Source organism: Danio rerio, chromosome 4 (genome assembly GCF_052040795.2).
Source record: "Danio rerio strain M-AB ecotype USA chromosome 4, GRCz13ab, whole genome shotgun sequence".
NCBI lineage: Eukaryota > Metazoa > Chordata > Actinopteri > Cypriniformes > Danionidae > Danio > Danio rerio.
The window spans coordinates 33,512,844-33,529,463 of record NC_141024.2 but is presented as its reverse complement, the minus strand read 5'-3'; the positions used below and the strand labels follow the sequence as shown (position 1 = coordinate 33,529,463).

Genomic DNA, 16,620 nt, shown 5'->3' with positions numbered 1-16,620 from the left:
AGGACAACAGTATCTCCAGCAGAAAAGATGTCCAAAGATGCTGTTTTAAATTGTAAAGAAATCTGTGTTTCTGAAACTAATGAAGACAGCAGAAGTCAATGATTAATTTAAATTATTCAGCCTGACATGTTTACAGCTCCAAAATATTTTAAATGTTTCTTAAAGTAAAATATATTGTGTTCAAATGGGAAAAGTTTTTTTTTTTAACCCAGACATTTAAAAATAACTTATTTTAGAGCAGTGATCACAACACCGTGATATTTTTATCCAAGGTTATCATACCATCAGAATTCTCTACGGGCCCATGCCTAGCAGTGATAAACAGTCAAATCTTTTGCCAAACAGATCCTCAGATTTTGACGCTCATTAATGTTCATGAAAGTCAACATGCTGCATGTATTAGGAGGTTGCTGAAGGTGCAGCTGACGTGCAGTGAGGGGTTTGCGTCTTTAATAAACTATGAGTTCACATTCATTGAAAAGTAACAATGATTAATTAATCCACATGAAACTGACATCCCTTAAAAATTGTCACGTTTCAAATTTCGCAATTTGCAGTCACACTACAACCTTAGTGTGCCCGAGCCTAACCAAACAACAGTTTGGTGAAGTGATGCCATGTGATGGCAATATTGCAAGCGGTAAAGTTAGTCTAATTCTGGAACACACTCTCGGATATTAAAATGCACTTAACCGTCAATGACTGAAAATGAGTCAGGCAAAAATAAGAAAAATTGACTCTGTATGTTGTGTGTTTAAGGAAGAATGAACAACAAAATACTTCACCAATATCGGAAAGCAGTAGGTCTATTATGCCAAGAAAGTATTGCAGTTTTTAAAGACTACAATCTAAAAGGATGATCACACGGAAAGCGAATTTATGCGTTAAGAGGTGCCTATTTTGAACGGTTTACTATCGGCTGCGACGGTTTTGCTTATGTGCTCTACACACCTCGCGTTTTAACCACCGGCTGCGCCTCACGTTTTTACCGTAGCCTACTCCAGACTTTGACACCCTTGCGAAGAGAGGGGACCAGGCTCATTGTTCACATTAACACACTCATAATAACTTGACTTAGAATAAAAAAAGACTAAGATTCTTCTTTCGTTTTATCTCAGTTTTATGATTGATATGAGCATATTTACACAAGCTCAAATCAGATTGTTGTAAATTTGACTCAAATTATATAATAATTGCTGGTTAAATGAGTTTGTCATAGAATATATTTTCCATGCACACATCCACTTTAAAAAGTTATTTTATCAAAGTTTTAAAGTTTTATCAAGTTTTATTATGATTGATATATTCTAAAAGCAGTGCAAATTAGATTATTGTAAACTTGACTGAATAGTAAACTTTAAGAATTATTTATAATGTGTTTATATGAGATTTGTTTTCTATCAGACAATATCTTTTCTATTTTCCACAGTAAAAATTATTACATTATTATTATTATACTTTATAAGGGATTATTTTCTTGTTTTATGATAATTAATAAGTAAATATAAATAGCAGTGCAAATTAATTTGACTTGTAAATTTAACTTAATAATATAAAAAAGTCAGTTTTGTGTTAATGTGACATGTTGCTGTCTGATATTACAGGTTTCATGCATACTGCCACTATAAATAAAGTTATTTTTTGAAGAATTTGACAAGTGGCCCTTCACTTAGTTTGCAAAACTTGATGTGGTCCTCAGGTCTAAAAAGTTTGCCCACCACTGGTATAGAGTGTGTTGAGAGTGCTGGTTATTCAATCCCAACATGTACAATCCCTGCTAGTACTGAGACTGAATTTTCATCCATCTGAACACAAGTCCACTTCTTTAACCATTAGTGCCAAGCTAAACAATAGACAGGAGGTTTAACCCATAATATCCAATGCTGATGCACCCAGGGGTTGGGGTGAGATGGTTGCAGTCAATCCTTCCCTGAGCCAATCCTTCTCAAGAAGTCTAATGGTCCTCATTGAAAGTTTGCAGAGACCCCCTAGTAGTCACTGGACCCTAGTAAAGATGAACACAAAAAACTATCATAGTGTTGGGCTGTAATACCATTCTGGTTATGACAAGATTGTCTACACAATCTTGCTGTATTGTTCACTCACAAGTAATGATTGGTTGCCAACATAAACAAAAAACAATTAAAGGTGCTGTATGTAAGTTTTTAATTCTTCTAAAGCATAAACATTCCATAACATAATAAACATGTCAAGTGAACATACATGTTTATGTGAATAATAATGTGGTCATTTTAATAATAATTTGAACGTGTTGTCAAGCCTAAGTAAAGCGAAAGCATAATTCTCTTGAACAGCTCTTGCAATTATAGCACATTTGTAATCGGCCAATTGATACTTTCACTTTTCATAGAAAGATTAGAAATAGGGGAAATACTTAAACGGAATGATTGCTGGACAAAATTGTAAAATCCAGGAGAATCCTGGTAAAAAACGGGAGGGCTGACAGGTATGGATTAAACGCATCAATACAGTGCTTAAACAATTCATAGGCTACGTGATTTATCCATTTATACGAGTGGCAATAGCCTACCGTGATTAGGTGCGACTAAGATCACATCTTAATAAGTACACAGTGGAGTTTCTGTGTATATATGTGTATTTATGTGTATGTTGTGTATGATGTGTATGTTGTGTGTATGACTTCACTGTGGACGGCAAAGTAAGAATCTCATTGTACAGGGAGACGTGTTTCCTTACTGTGCACATGACAATAAACAGTTGAATTGAATTGAATTGAATTGAATTGAATTGAGTTTGCATTAACCGCACACAGAGACTAACTTTAATTATATTCTAGCTCCAAACTTCAAGCATGGAAAGTCTCGCGACATCTGAATCACGTCCAAATTAGCCTAAATCTGAGGTAACAAACGAAAATGAAAGCCACGGAGCTTTACAAAACAAATAACTATATATATATTGAAAACACACTTTAAACACACATTATTTTTAGCATCTGATGACCCGATGCACTAAATTTTCTAAGCACAGCAGTGTGCTTTTACACTTCAGAGAAGTGTAGAGCTGGTCACATTGGTGTTATTGTACACAAAGGTTTAAACATTTTTTTCTTTTATTATTTAGTAATTGTTCTGCGTACCACTAGACGGAAGTCCGCATACCACTAGTAGTACACGTACCACAGTTTGAAGAAAAAAAAGGCTCCTACATCTTGAATGGGCTTTGCGTGAAAAAATTAAGAGAATAAAATTTTTTATATGAATTTCACATTGTACATGGCAATGAGTTATCGCATAATATTGCATAATCAAAAACAACGTAAATATTGTTGCCAGAAAATAATACTAAAAAGTACCTGTCTGTGGGAAAAGAGACAACTTTACCTCTATACAGTAGATCACGGTGGACTCCATACAAAGACTGCCAAGGAGTATCTAGATGAAAGAACAGAACAGAACTCTGCATGAGTCAGGTGAGCAGAATATAATTTGCTGTAAATAAACATAATTTTTAATTAAACAAAGCACATAGCCTCTATGAATTAATGTATACATAAACGAAATTTAGGGACTTAAGGTGTTTTCATAACATTGCCAAACAATGGGGACAATTGGTATACTATGAGAAACAACCAAAGACATGTGAAATAAATTTTTTTTTAAATAATAATAAATTATATTCTTCTTGACATCAGAAAGTTAAGCCTTTGTATTATTGAATCAATTTACTAATAAACATTAAATATAAAAAAAATCTCATAGAACAACATTTTAAATTACACAAATAAATAATTAATATTGCTTTGGATGATTTTCCACTTAATATTAAAATACATTAGCATACTGATACTGATATTATGTACAGTAAGTGTCTTTCCTCAAATTTCCCAAAGATGTGACAGAAGAGTTGTAGATTTAAAGGGATAGTTCTCCCAAAAATTTAATCTCCCATTAATTAGAGAAATTGAACATTATTTACAATATTAATGGCTTTTGATCAAAAGCTTCCTCAAACAATACTCACGAATGTCTGCATTGCATTTGTAGTATTGCCACGTTTCTGCAAGGGCACACTCCTTGCTAAAAAAAACTACACACTCAACGGCAGACATTTATGAGTACTGTTTGAGGAGACTTTAAATTAAAGCTAATAATATAGTAAAAATTGTTCAATTTCTTACACAGACCGGTAGTTTTACTTCACAAGACTTTGGTGTCACCAGGTGCAATGGCTATTGATTTAGACTTGTTTGCATGTGTATTTTAAATCTAAAAAAACAAAAATCACTATTGGCTCCCATTTATATGAATCAGCATTGAGCACAGATTCAGCCAAAACCCTTCTTTAATATTCTACAGAAGAAAAAGGGTAACTACATCTTTGATGAGCTGTCCATGAGTAAATTAATAGGAAATTTAGATTTTTGTCTGAACAGTCCCTTTAACAGTTGGAATGAAGTTATTTAAAGAGCCCATATTATACATGAAATAGGGTCATATCTTGGTTGTAAGGGTCTCCAACAACAGTCTAATATGCATGCAAGGTCAAAAAACACTTTCAAGGTCTTATAATCTGTATTGATTTTTACCTAATTATCCCAGCGACTCCCGTATGAATCATCCAGTGATTCATTTGTTCCCAAACCCCTCCTTAGCGCGAAGCTAATCTGCGCTGATTGGACCCATGACAGTCTGTCGCGATCGGTCGACTGCCTTCAGTCAGAGAGTAAAAACACACACACCACCGGATGACAACGCTCCCGCTTCCGCCCACACCCGCCAGGTTTTAGCCTTAGAACCCGCCCCGTTTTCTGCCCGCCGCGCCTGATCCCGCTAAAGAGCAGGGGAGAACACAACCAAAAATCACCCAGTATACAGTCCAGACAGCCAAGCTGTCTGTATAAACACACACACAGCACCAAGCACACAAAGCTCTCTCTCTCTCTCTCTCTCTCTCTCTCTCAAACGCGCACTAACACACATACACACAAGCACCAAGCAGACACATCTTTCTCATTCGCATAGCAATATCCGTGATATTGCTAGACAGCCCGCTCCCGTCCTAAATTAAACCCGTTACCGACCACGAAATTTATTCCCGCGCCGCAGAAATCTGGCGCGGGTACAGCCGTGGGAATGCAGACCTCTACCACGGAGCTCTATAAACAAAGCAGCACGCGTCGCGTTTTTAACGTGACTTTGCACGCGATAAGAGAATATAGCCAGTTAACCTGACACAGTACACTCGGTTACAAGTAACAAATCACAACTAAATACATTTGCAAGCTAGAGTCAACGAGGCAACAACTTTAATCGCACGTACTTACACTTGAGAAATGGAAGAAACCCATCCTGACGTCCATCAGTAAGTTACTCTTTACTGATCCTTCCTTTAACAAACGCTGATGAAGTATTCTTTGTAGCATGTAGCTTCCAGAAGTTTCCAGTAGTTTACAACTGCTTGGCTATAATGCTGATGTTTCATCTTTGGGTAGAGACTCGATATAATATCCATCTGCAGTGTGACTTCAATCGACCGGCATGTTTGTGTGGGTGTGTGTGTGTGTGTGTGTCTGGGTTTCTGCGTCAGAGGGCAGGGCCTCAGGTTTGATATCTCCCGGGTTTGTGCGTGCACGTGAATAACTTGGTTTCGTTCGTACGTCATGGCGAAACACCTAATGACTCGGTATCAAGGCGACTCGTTTGTAGATGAATCAACCGTTTTAAACACTGTATTCTTACAGATTTAAGCCTTAGCTGGTTACCTCACTTCACTTAGAGCTGTGTTACACACTACATGGAGGGGAATTTTCAAAAACCCATAACATGGGCTCTTTAAGAATATGTATGGTGTGTTGCTGTAATGTTTTATTAGTACAATTTATTTTTAAGTTGAACAGATTATCCATCAGTGGAGGACACCATGGAAAAACCTGTATGATGTATGTATTCAGCATTTCACATTTAGTTCAACATGCTGTATATACAATTCAAACATGAAAAGCAAGAAAAAAGGACTGACTTCAGATTCCACAACACACAAAAAAACTGTTAAGTGCAAAAATCAATGATGACATGCTGGGATATGCATGTATAAAAATAAATGCATTACACTAAAATCAATAATTATTAAAGCAAAAATCATAAATACTGTACTCTGTTGCATTAATATAAAAATATGCTAGACATATTTATCATTTATTATTTTTAAAATTAATTTTACAATAATTGATTGTAAGACAACCAGTTTTCCAGTAAGTTATGTGCTGTAGTCTTTCTTATTATTTATTTTAATGCTTTAAACAACATACACGAGAAAACAAACATTATAATACTGTATAAATATAAATAAAAGTAACGTTAGTAAACGTACAAAATGTAATGTATTGTAATTTTTTTATTAAATTAATAAAAAATATTCTTACAATTATGGACAAACTGTAAATAAAAGTATTATTATAGGTACAATTTTTTTGTGTTTAGAGAATAGATTTAAATCGCAAACTATTATATAATGTTGAGGGTGCACTATCATCATCTGTTTACAAACAGCCGTTGGTCATGTTGACACGTCACATGACCACCGGCTGTTTGTACACAGATGATGATAGTGCACCCTCAACGTCATTTTTTTATAATAGTTTGCAATTTAACTCAATATTAATCTGTAAATACCAAAAATATTGTACATAACAACCCTGTTCATTTGTTACACTTGTTATTATACGTCTGTTTACATATTTACTTGTTTTGCTCGGTTTTAAGCTCAAGGTTCATTTGTCAGTTGTTGGTAAGTATAATTTATTAACGCTAACGTTAGCCTTTCGACGTCGTTAGAATTTATTTATTTATTTTTACGCATGTGCCATCTCTTTAAGGATTTTTTAACGTAAAACCCTAACTTGTTGGCGCATTACCAAATGTTACGTTACAAATGTTTAAACTGTGTTTTTTTATGACCAAAAACCGTTTATCTGTGTCGACCATGGCTTAATTACATTAACCGAATGTTATTAAATATTTATGTACTTATGTTACTGTAGTAAACCATGGTTAATTATCGAAAAAGTTAACTGACGTGGTCTATCAGCTGTTGGAGCGGGAAAAAATTTAATGTGTCTGATTGGTTTGGGCCACCAGCGCTGAGAAAAGTAACACGCTATGTTAAATGAGTTATTAAATTAAGTTTAATAAGCATTACGTTTGATACGGTTAGGTTTCATAGGCAAGAAACAGACTTTACATGATATAATCATGAGACTCACTCCATCCCTGAGGACTAACGTTAACTGCGTTAGTTAGTTAGTTAGTAACCAGTTTCAAAATGCTGTTATAAGTTAAATGGAGTGTTTGTGCGTGAGAGAGAGCGAGAAGTAAAGTTAATGGTCAGCATTAAATACTAAAACGGGCTATAATCGCGTTTCCAGCGTCACCCCCCACAACGAAAATCACATGCAATTTACTATGTGATAAAATAATGCTATGAATGAAAAGAAATAAAGCACCTTGTCGAAAAAGTAACTCGTATTACCTATAAACCCCACGAAGCTCGTGGTCGTCGACGTCCTCCTCCTCTTCTTCGCATTGTAATTCGCACAGTTAGGCTATTTTACTATAGGTGTATTACTGCCACCTATTGATTAGGAATATGGGTCAAAAACAGGAGCACAAACTACCCTTGAGCCAACTAAATTCTATCACATAAACCAGTGTCTTTAAAATATCAATAAGAATTTCAATTTATTGAAATTTTCTTTAATTATTTTCTTAAAACATTAATCCAATTGATTTAATAATTTTCATCAAGTTCAGCAAACAGTACATTTATTACGAATATATATACTTTCCAGTTTCATGTCCCTATATTCTGTACAAATAACTTTTAAGACTATTATTATCAAACTTAAATATTATTAGCTTTGTCACTTATATTTCCTCCCATTGTTCTAAATTTGCCAACAAATCTTTGAATATTGTAGAATCTGTAGAAAGATCTTTTTTTTTTTCTATTTCAAAATCTAAAAAAACATCTTACTCCATGGCCCAGTAATTTTTTACAGTAATGTTAGCTCCAAAGATTTTTATGGTTTTTTTTTCCTGCATGGCTTCATTACTCTCCCTAGACCACTTGTTTTAAACTCCATTAATTACACCATTATATCTCAGTAACATAAGTAAATAAATAATTAAAGCTTACCTCTTAGTTCTGCCCACCAAGCCTGCAAAAATAAAGTTAAAACTATAAAAATTTAATTATTTAATCATTTAATTAAATTAATTAATTAAATTAACTGCTTTTTTAAATTAAATGCAGTTCAATTTGTTTTATGCTTGTGATTCAAAGCTGTATATTCAACATCATTACCACATTCTTCAGTTTCACATGATCCTTCAGAAATCATGATATAATGCGTTGCTGTTGTATTATAATAATTTTTTTATTGGAAAATTACTAATGATGCTTCTTACAATTATCAGTGCTGAATATATTTTTCTTGCTTCATTATAAACTGATCCATTTTACTTTTCAATGAAAAAAGCCAGTTCAAAATAATAGCTTTTCTTTGCATTTTTACATCATACATCTCAAAAAAGACTTTACATAGAACTATTGTTTGTATCTTTGATTTGTTTAAATCAATAATGATAAAAATGACATCTTTAGACTCCTGCAATATCTAACTTTCTAACATGTTTTTGTTCCCCTCTGCTTGTGTCTCAACATCTGCTGAATACTAGTCTAAAGTGTTCGTTTTAGAACCAGAGAGGCAATCATCTTTGGCTTTGTAAGTATATTTTGTGATAAATTTAACAACACCTTAATTTTTGTGCCTGTACATCAATGAAAATCTACTGAATATGTTTTTTTTCTTATTTAATACATTGCAGACATTTTTATTTATCTCAGACATGAATTTAAGGCTTAAAAATAATAAAGTTTGCTTTAGCTAATTTGGCTTTAGCTACTTACCAATTGAATTACGTAATGAAATTACTGAACAGCCAGAGTAAAGATTTCTGAAGACATTTTCAACATCGAAATTATATGATCCAATGCCAACCTTTAAAATAAAAAACAAACCAGAGTAAACAGAAATAGCCTGTACATTTATATGCCTGCTTCCTGTATGAAAAACTAAAAGTTAAGAGGAAATACAAAAAAACAATACATTAACGTTGCTCTGAAACTGTTAGTGCTGGGTTTTTGCAGCTGGGTATATTTTTTAGGTTGTTGTTGTTGAATGTATCAAAATGAAACGAGAACAGGGCTTTAGGCTACAATTTTTAAGACCATTTAATGTAGAAAGAACAGACCCCTGAGACCTTGGAAAAACAGGTGAGCTTAAAGGGCGGCATAGAGATCTGGTTAAGAATGTAATTAATCTTGTTAATGTGTTTAATTTTGTTTACTTAAAAATGCCAGTGTTTGCATATGTTTGTGACTTATTACAATTGTATAACAATACACAAATTATTACATGAACACATTTTTTTTTAATAAGCTCTGTTGGAATGCACACTGGAAGGTTTAAACAATTTTATTAATGGTTTAATTGAGACCTTTGAGACTCGTCAATCTAATTCAACAAATCTTTTTTTTCTTCATTTTTTTAATTTCCAAATGTTTTTTTGAGAGTGACAGTCAGCTAGAGAATACAGATAGTCTGGACAGTTTCAGCAATGATGAGAAGTCAGATATAGAAAATAAACAAAATGATGAAGTGAATTTAAACCTGGAGGATGACTTGAGGCAGTGGGCCACAAACAACAGAGAAACACAGATCTGTAAATCAATTGCTGTCCATTTTGAGACAACAAGGGCACACGTTACCCAAGGATGCAAGGACACTTCTTGATACACCACAAAAAAAAAAACATCTGTTGATAAATGTGGTGGAAAGTATATATATATATATATATATATATATATATATATATATATATATATATATATATATATATATATATATATATATATATATATATATATATATATATATATATATTATGGATTAGAGAAGGGGATCCAAAAGTTTTTAAGCCAGTTAGAATCTGATGCTGTACACCTCAGCTTAAACGTTGATGGAATTCCTCTTTTTAAGAGTAGCAACATTCAGTTTTGGCCAATACTAGCAAAGATAAGCCATTTCGACCCATCTATTGTTGCTATTTATTGTGGACAAAAGAAGCCAAGTCCCCTTGAAGAGTTTCTGTCTGACTTTTTGAATAAATACAAGCAACTCCAGGATAACAGGATAAGTTATGAAGACCAAACTTACAATGTCCACATTGATGCTGTGATCTGTGATGCCCCAGCAAGAGCATTTTTGAAATGACAAAAACTCATATGACAGTTGTGAAAGATGCATAATTAGAGGTGAGCATGTTGAGGGAAGAATTGTGTTCAAGGAACAGGAATGCTGTCTTCGTACGGATGAGGCGTTCAGCAGAGCAGAGTACAGCAACCACCAAACCGGTGTCACCCCCTTGATTTCTGCATCAATTCCTTGCATAACCTCTTTTGTTCTGGATTACATGCACATGGTCGTCCTAGGTGTAGTTAAACGTCTTATGCAGTTTTTGACAAAAGGTCCAAAACAATGCCGGTTGTCTGTAAGGCATAGGGGTGATATATCCGAACAACTTAATGCATTTAGAGGGAAGATGCCCAGTGAATTTGCACGGCAACCCCGAGGTCTACATGAATTGGACAGATGGAAGGCCACCGAATTAAGGCAATTTTTATTGTACACGGGTCCCGTAGTACTAAAAAATGTGCTGTCGCAAGACAAATACAGCCATTTCTTGTCACTATCTGTGGCCATGTCTATAATGCTGGAGCCAGATGATGAAATTCGAAATGCATACCTTCAGTTTGCTCAAGACTTGATGAAGCACTTTGTCAAGTGCAGCGGAGACCTGTATGGAAAGTGTTTTCCAGTGTACAATGTGCATGGACTAACACATCTTCATGAAGATGTTAGACACTTCAACCGGTCACTAAATGAAGTAAGCTGTTTTCCTTTTGTAAACTACTTGTAAAAAATCAAAAAGTTAGTGAGGAATGGAAAAAGTCCACTAGAACAGGTCACCAGGCGTTTATCTGAGATGGAACACGAGAACAACCTGAGCAAAGCACAACATGCCACACAGCCTCTGCTGTCACTCAAAGAAAAAGACTCCTGTTTTCTCTTGAAAGATGAAAGGTTTGCTTTCATTCAAGAAAAAAAATGATGATGGAACTTTCATTTGTAAAGTTCTTAACCAGTGCTACACTTCTGCATTATTTAATCAGCCATGCAGCTCCAAACTTTTAAATATAGTGTGCATTAGAAATGAACAGGGCAGGATGAAAAGAAGAGTACTGCACCAGACAGAGCTCCACCGCAAGGTGGTCTGCCTTCCACAGAAATCTGGGGGTTATGTCCTCATACCCCTACGCCATGGGACTGAGCATATTTGATAAAGGTTGGAATTAGTCTAATTTCCATCATAATTAACTGCAGAAGAGTGCTCTAAATTTGTTTTAATCAAGTATTCGGTAATCAAGTAAACGGTAAGAAAATCAGTGAGATAAACTGATTTTCATAGATTCTGCTAGAACCACTTGAACTTCTGAAACTGCTTCATAGTCTGGAAAATGCATTCAATTTTCTTTGCCCACCCTCCACAGAGCTTACCTCTTTCCATTGCATACTTGCCTTCAAACCTCCACCGCTACTTTATCTAGCTAGTGAGTTCTAGCTACACCTGTTCCTAATCACATTAATCACCTTCAATCTACTAAACTCTTGGAACCATTTCATAGCCTGGCTTGAAAATGCACAAAAATGTCTTCGCCAGCCTTCCTCAGAACTCAATTCCTTCCATTGCATACTTGCCTATCAACCTCCACTGCTACATTTTTTTAAAATATTAATTTTAATCACTTATAAGCTGAGTCAATATTTATATTTATTTTTGTGTGCATATACAGTAGATTGTACCCCATCAGGGGCGGACTGGCCATCTGGCAGACCGGGCACTTTCCCGGTGGGCCGACGTACTTTTTGGGCCGGGCTGATCATCGTCTTATGATCTGTTCTGCCCATAAAAGGCTTTGAAGCCTATCGTTTTTTCTGCCTTATTAATTGACGCTGCTGTGATCTGTGACTCTCTGAAAGTACACTCTCAAAAAAAAGGTAGCATTTGTAGCTGCAGTTATAAACTGCTTACTAATGTTTATTAATGTAGAGTTAATGCTTAACAGATAATAAATTCACTAGATGCTAATGTTTAATAAATGGTTTATAGTCTGTAGTTATTATAAAGTGTTACCAAAATTTCAGTTTTTTAAATGTTTTGTTTTTCTTCTACTAGATGAGTATTCCTCATATGTGAATAAAAAAGCCAAAACTTTCCAACCTTTTATGACTTTCTTTCGTCTGTTGATCACAAAAGATATTTTGAAGAAAGCTGAAAACCTGTAACTATTGACTTCTAAAGTAGGAAAATAGATACAATGCAAGTCAATGGTTACCTGTTTACAATATATAAAAAAAGCAAGTCAAAGATAATGGTTGAGTGTTACCAGCCTGCCTTATATAGAAATACTCCAGTAATTTTTTGCCCTTCTATTTCTTTTTGTAAACAGATAATACCATGTATAATTAAGATATAATATAATAATCTACCTGATGAACGAGGTGAAGGTCTGAGGCTACTCTGTGAGCCAAAGTGAAGCACAGTTGAGCGAGAGGCCCGTGAAGGGAAAGCCTTCAGCTCCGGGTCAGCATCACTGCTGCAGATGCATCTCCCAACGCCTTATAAACACACCACATGACAATAAATTAATTAGCTAAGCAAACAAAGTGCTGTACTGCAGGCTACTCCAACATAAACACATTGCTTTGCTTCTAATTACTCAAATGATCATGCTTACTGATTTGAAAAACAAGTTGTCTTACCATGTACAATTCTCATTTTCATCAAGCTGCATCTCCGACTGATCCAGGAGCATGTATTTCACCATTTTTACATCAGCTTTCGGTCTTATCGGATTCATCCCATTTTACAAACACAAATCAACCAAAATAGCAATGGGAAACTTGTGGACTTGATATGCTGATATTAATGCAATAATATACTACGATGATGATAATTTTCACCAAAACTAACAACCAGTGCTACTCTGCTTCACTGTAAACAGCATGCGCCTGTCAGATTAGTCCCTATTCTGACGTCACCGGGGTGGTGAAAAAAAAAGCGGATTTTACGGAAGTGGGAAAACAGACTCTTTTTTTTTTTTTTTTCAAATTTGTGCCCCTGCGCTTCGTAAAACATTTTTATATGGTATTTTATGGTATTATAGAGTATTTTCACAAACGATTCTACCTTTTTTTTTTAAATAGTTTTTTAACCTATATGCTCTTTAATATTTGCTCTTTATATGAGAAATAGGCTATAATGTTTAAGCGGGCCTAAATGCATCTCCCGAATATCCTACTCAGTGATGCTGAACTGTTTGCCTTCTTTAAGACTTTCTATTGTATCAATTAGGCTAAGACTGCATGAAATTATATAAAAGGGAAGTGCGTTTGGTAATGCGCACTGAGATTTGTGATGCACACAGAAATATGTGCTCTGTACTGAATTAGCTTCTCTTTCATCTAATGCAGCTTGAATGGTTTAAAACTATTACAACTGAATACTTTTAATCACAACTGTAAAGGAACCTGGCTTTAATAAATTTGCAACAATTAAAAAAAAAATTTTTTTTTCACATTGTCATTATTGTGGTATTGGTTTTGTGTGTAGAAGTTTGAGGAAATAAATGAATTTAATCTATTTTGGAATAAGGCTGTAACATTAAATAAATGTGGAAAAATTGAAGCGCTATGAATACTTTCAAGATGCACTGTACAAAACTGCCAGTACTTTTCAAAGTATTAGAAAAGGTTTTATAAAACTGCAGTCTTTTTTTTAAATCTACATGGATTTCAAGAAGTGTTCCTGGTTGTGACAGTTATGCACCTTCCAAGTTGAGTTCCTAAAAGGCAATAAACCAGGAAGAAGAAGAAAAGGAAGAACTGAAAGAGCTCAGATTGTGTTTTCTGCTGCACAAGAGCTTCTGTACTTCTGCATGTAAGTTTGATACTTCTACCATTACGCTTCATTACGTGTCATTTCAACACTGTGTCTGAACACTTTATTTATTAATGTTATGGAAGTGTTTTTAATCAGCATGTCCCTGTCTGCTGTGTTCAGAGTTTTTGTGCGGGTGTATTATGCCTAGTTCAGACTGCGTGATTTTAGCCCCGATTTTGGCTCGCCGACAGGTTTTGAGAAATCGCCGACAAATGCCTGAAATCACTGGCAAATCGCTGCTCGTGCACGTGAGTGACAATCACACAGTATGAACGATCAAAGACGCGATCTGAGAGAATCGCCGATGAGTCGCCGATGCCTGTGAGATATTTGGCATGCTAAATATCTGGAGCTGTCGGCGATTCCAAATCATGCCGTGTGAATTGAGTTTTGACTGAAAATAACATGAGCGATCGCCTATAGCCAATGAGAGAGCAGCTTTCACTTGTGTGTGCGTGTGTGTATACCTGCTGCAGGCCAGCGGGAGGCTGGGGGAGAAGTTAAAAGCACTCATTTTCGGTTTATTTGGACCCAGTAAATGACTGCGGTCACGCCATCTGCGGTTCAGAAAGAGACGGTCACGCTATCTGTGCTTTAAATTGAGGTGCGCGTCTACTCGGCGTTTCGCGGTAAATTTAAGACGCGTGTGTTTAATGCGCTGGAGTTTTAGAATGTTGTTTCACTTTATTTCGTGAGAATGAATTCAAATGATATTTGCGAGTTTAAAACATAATTAACAGTATTAAAGTCATTACCCAGCTGTCATGACTATTAACACTCCTTTTCATATTTACAATCTACTATTTAGGTGTTTACTGTGTAAGTTCTATTGGTTTATTTGTATTTTTCTGTAAATATTTCCCCCCTTTTCATGTGGAATGTTGCTAAATTATTGAAAAAAAATATTATTGTACAAATGTATTTTTCCCTACTTAAATATAAATATATAAGTAATATGAAAAGCATGTAAAATACAAAAATCATAAAAAATACAGTGTTTTTACTGTATGGTCATATTAGAAAAATCATTAAAAAAAAAAAAAATCTAACTGTTTTCTGCCAACTCCACCAAATTATTGTTCTACGTGTCCTTCACTGTGCCCACTTTTCATATCATATTACTGTTGTATATTTTAATAATAGCGCGCTAAAATCGTGAAAAACAGTGTTTTTTACTGTAGTCATATTAGAAAAATCATAAAAAAATAACATCAAATTGTTTTCTGCCAACTCCAGCAGATTATTGTTCTACATGTCCTGATGTACCACTGTACCCACTTTTCATAACATATTACTGTTGAATATTTTAATAATAGCGCGCTAAAATCATGAAAAATACAGTGTTTTTACAGTCATTAGAAAAAAAAAAAAAAAAACGAAATTAACTTGTTTTCTGCCAACTCCACCAGATTATTGTTTTACATGTCCTGATGTACCACTGTACCCCCTTTTCATAACATATTACTGTTGAATATTTTAATAATAGTGCACTAAAATCAAGGAAAATGCTGTATTTTTAACTGTATGGTCATATTAGAAAAATCATAAAAAAACAAAATCAAATTGTTTTCTGCCAACTCTTTCAGATTATTGTTCTACATGTCCAAATGTACCACTGTGTCCACTTTTATATCACATTACTGTTGAATATTTTAATAATAGCGCACTAAATTCATGAAAAATACAGTGATTTTACTGTATGGTCATGTTAGAAAAATCTTTAAAAAATAAAATCAAATTGTTTTCTGCCAACTCCAGCAGATTATTGTTCTACATAATTATATTGTATTTTATTGCTTAATTTGCAGTACATTAACCTCCAATAATGAAGTTAAAAGGGGGGAGGTGATAAGCCAATCAGCCAGGTTTCTTAAAGAAACAGGACCCTTAATGACTGGGTGTAACGGGGAGACTAGCTGACACGGAGGGATCCATTTGCAGTATTTATTAAGTCACACTTAATCAACATACAGCACGCACGACTGTGCGAACATACATACACGTCAATGAATAAGGGCTGGCGATTGACAGACACAGAGTGATTACCAGGCATGGGTCAGAGGCAAGCAGCGTGATTCAGAGTCCGTGTAACAGGCTTTGGTCGAGGGCAGGCAGCGAGTATCAGAGTCCGTGTAACAGGCTTTGGTCGAGGGCAGGCAGCGAGTATCAGAGTCCGTGGAACAGGCTTTGGTCGTGGGCAGGCAGAAGGCAGAGCAGAGTCAGGAAACGGGCTGAAGTAGTAAACGGGAGATCAGGCAGGATAGACCGCTTAGAAATGCTGGCCGGGGCTAAACAAGACTTCGCCCAGATGAGTGAGTGTGAGCTGCTTATAAAGGGTACGTGGGTCATTAGTGGAATGGAGATCAGGTGTGCTAGAATCAGAGGGAAAGGATGACGTAATGTTAGAAGTCCGGAGATGGTGGCCTCTGCTGGCCAGCAAGGGAAATGTCTGGGACCGAGTCGGTGACACTGGGTGAACATTAAATTATGTGAATGTTTAAATTGTACAATT

At 35.2% G+C, this 16,620-nt stretch overlaps 1 long non-coding RNA gene and 1 pseudogene across 3 annotated transcripts; one reads left to right on the top strand and one right to left on the bottom strand.

Annotated features, from left to right (window-relative positions):
- On the bottom strand, positions 1–14,702 carry LOC103910480 (uncharacterized). Of its 2 annotated transcripts, XR_015942514.1 has the most exons (7): positions 14,576–14,702; positions 12,929–13,012; positions 12,656–12,784; positions 8,953–9,043; positions 8,179–8,200; positions 3,366–3,416; positions 1–2,005 (listed from the first exon to the last, which is right to left on the bottom strand). It is a non-coding gene; the product is annotated as an uncharacterized LOC103910480 (long non-coding RNA). The 2 variants fall into 2 exon arrangements; XR_015483903.2 differs by lacking the exon at positions 14,576–14,702 and having other exon boundaries at positions 2–2,005; positions 12,929–13,722.
- Positions 9,495–12,666, top strand: LOC147844805 (uncharacterized; annotated as a pseudogene). The gene is made up of 3 exons (XR_015942114.1): positions 9,495–9,508; positions 9,619–9,672; positions 10,054–12,666. The product of XR_015942114.1 is annotated as an uncharacterized LOC147844805, transcript variant X1 (transcript).
- Positions 14,703–16,620: the final 1,918 nt, after the last annotated feature.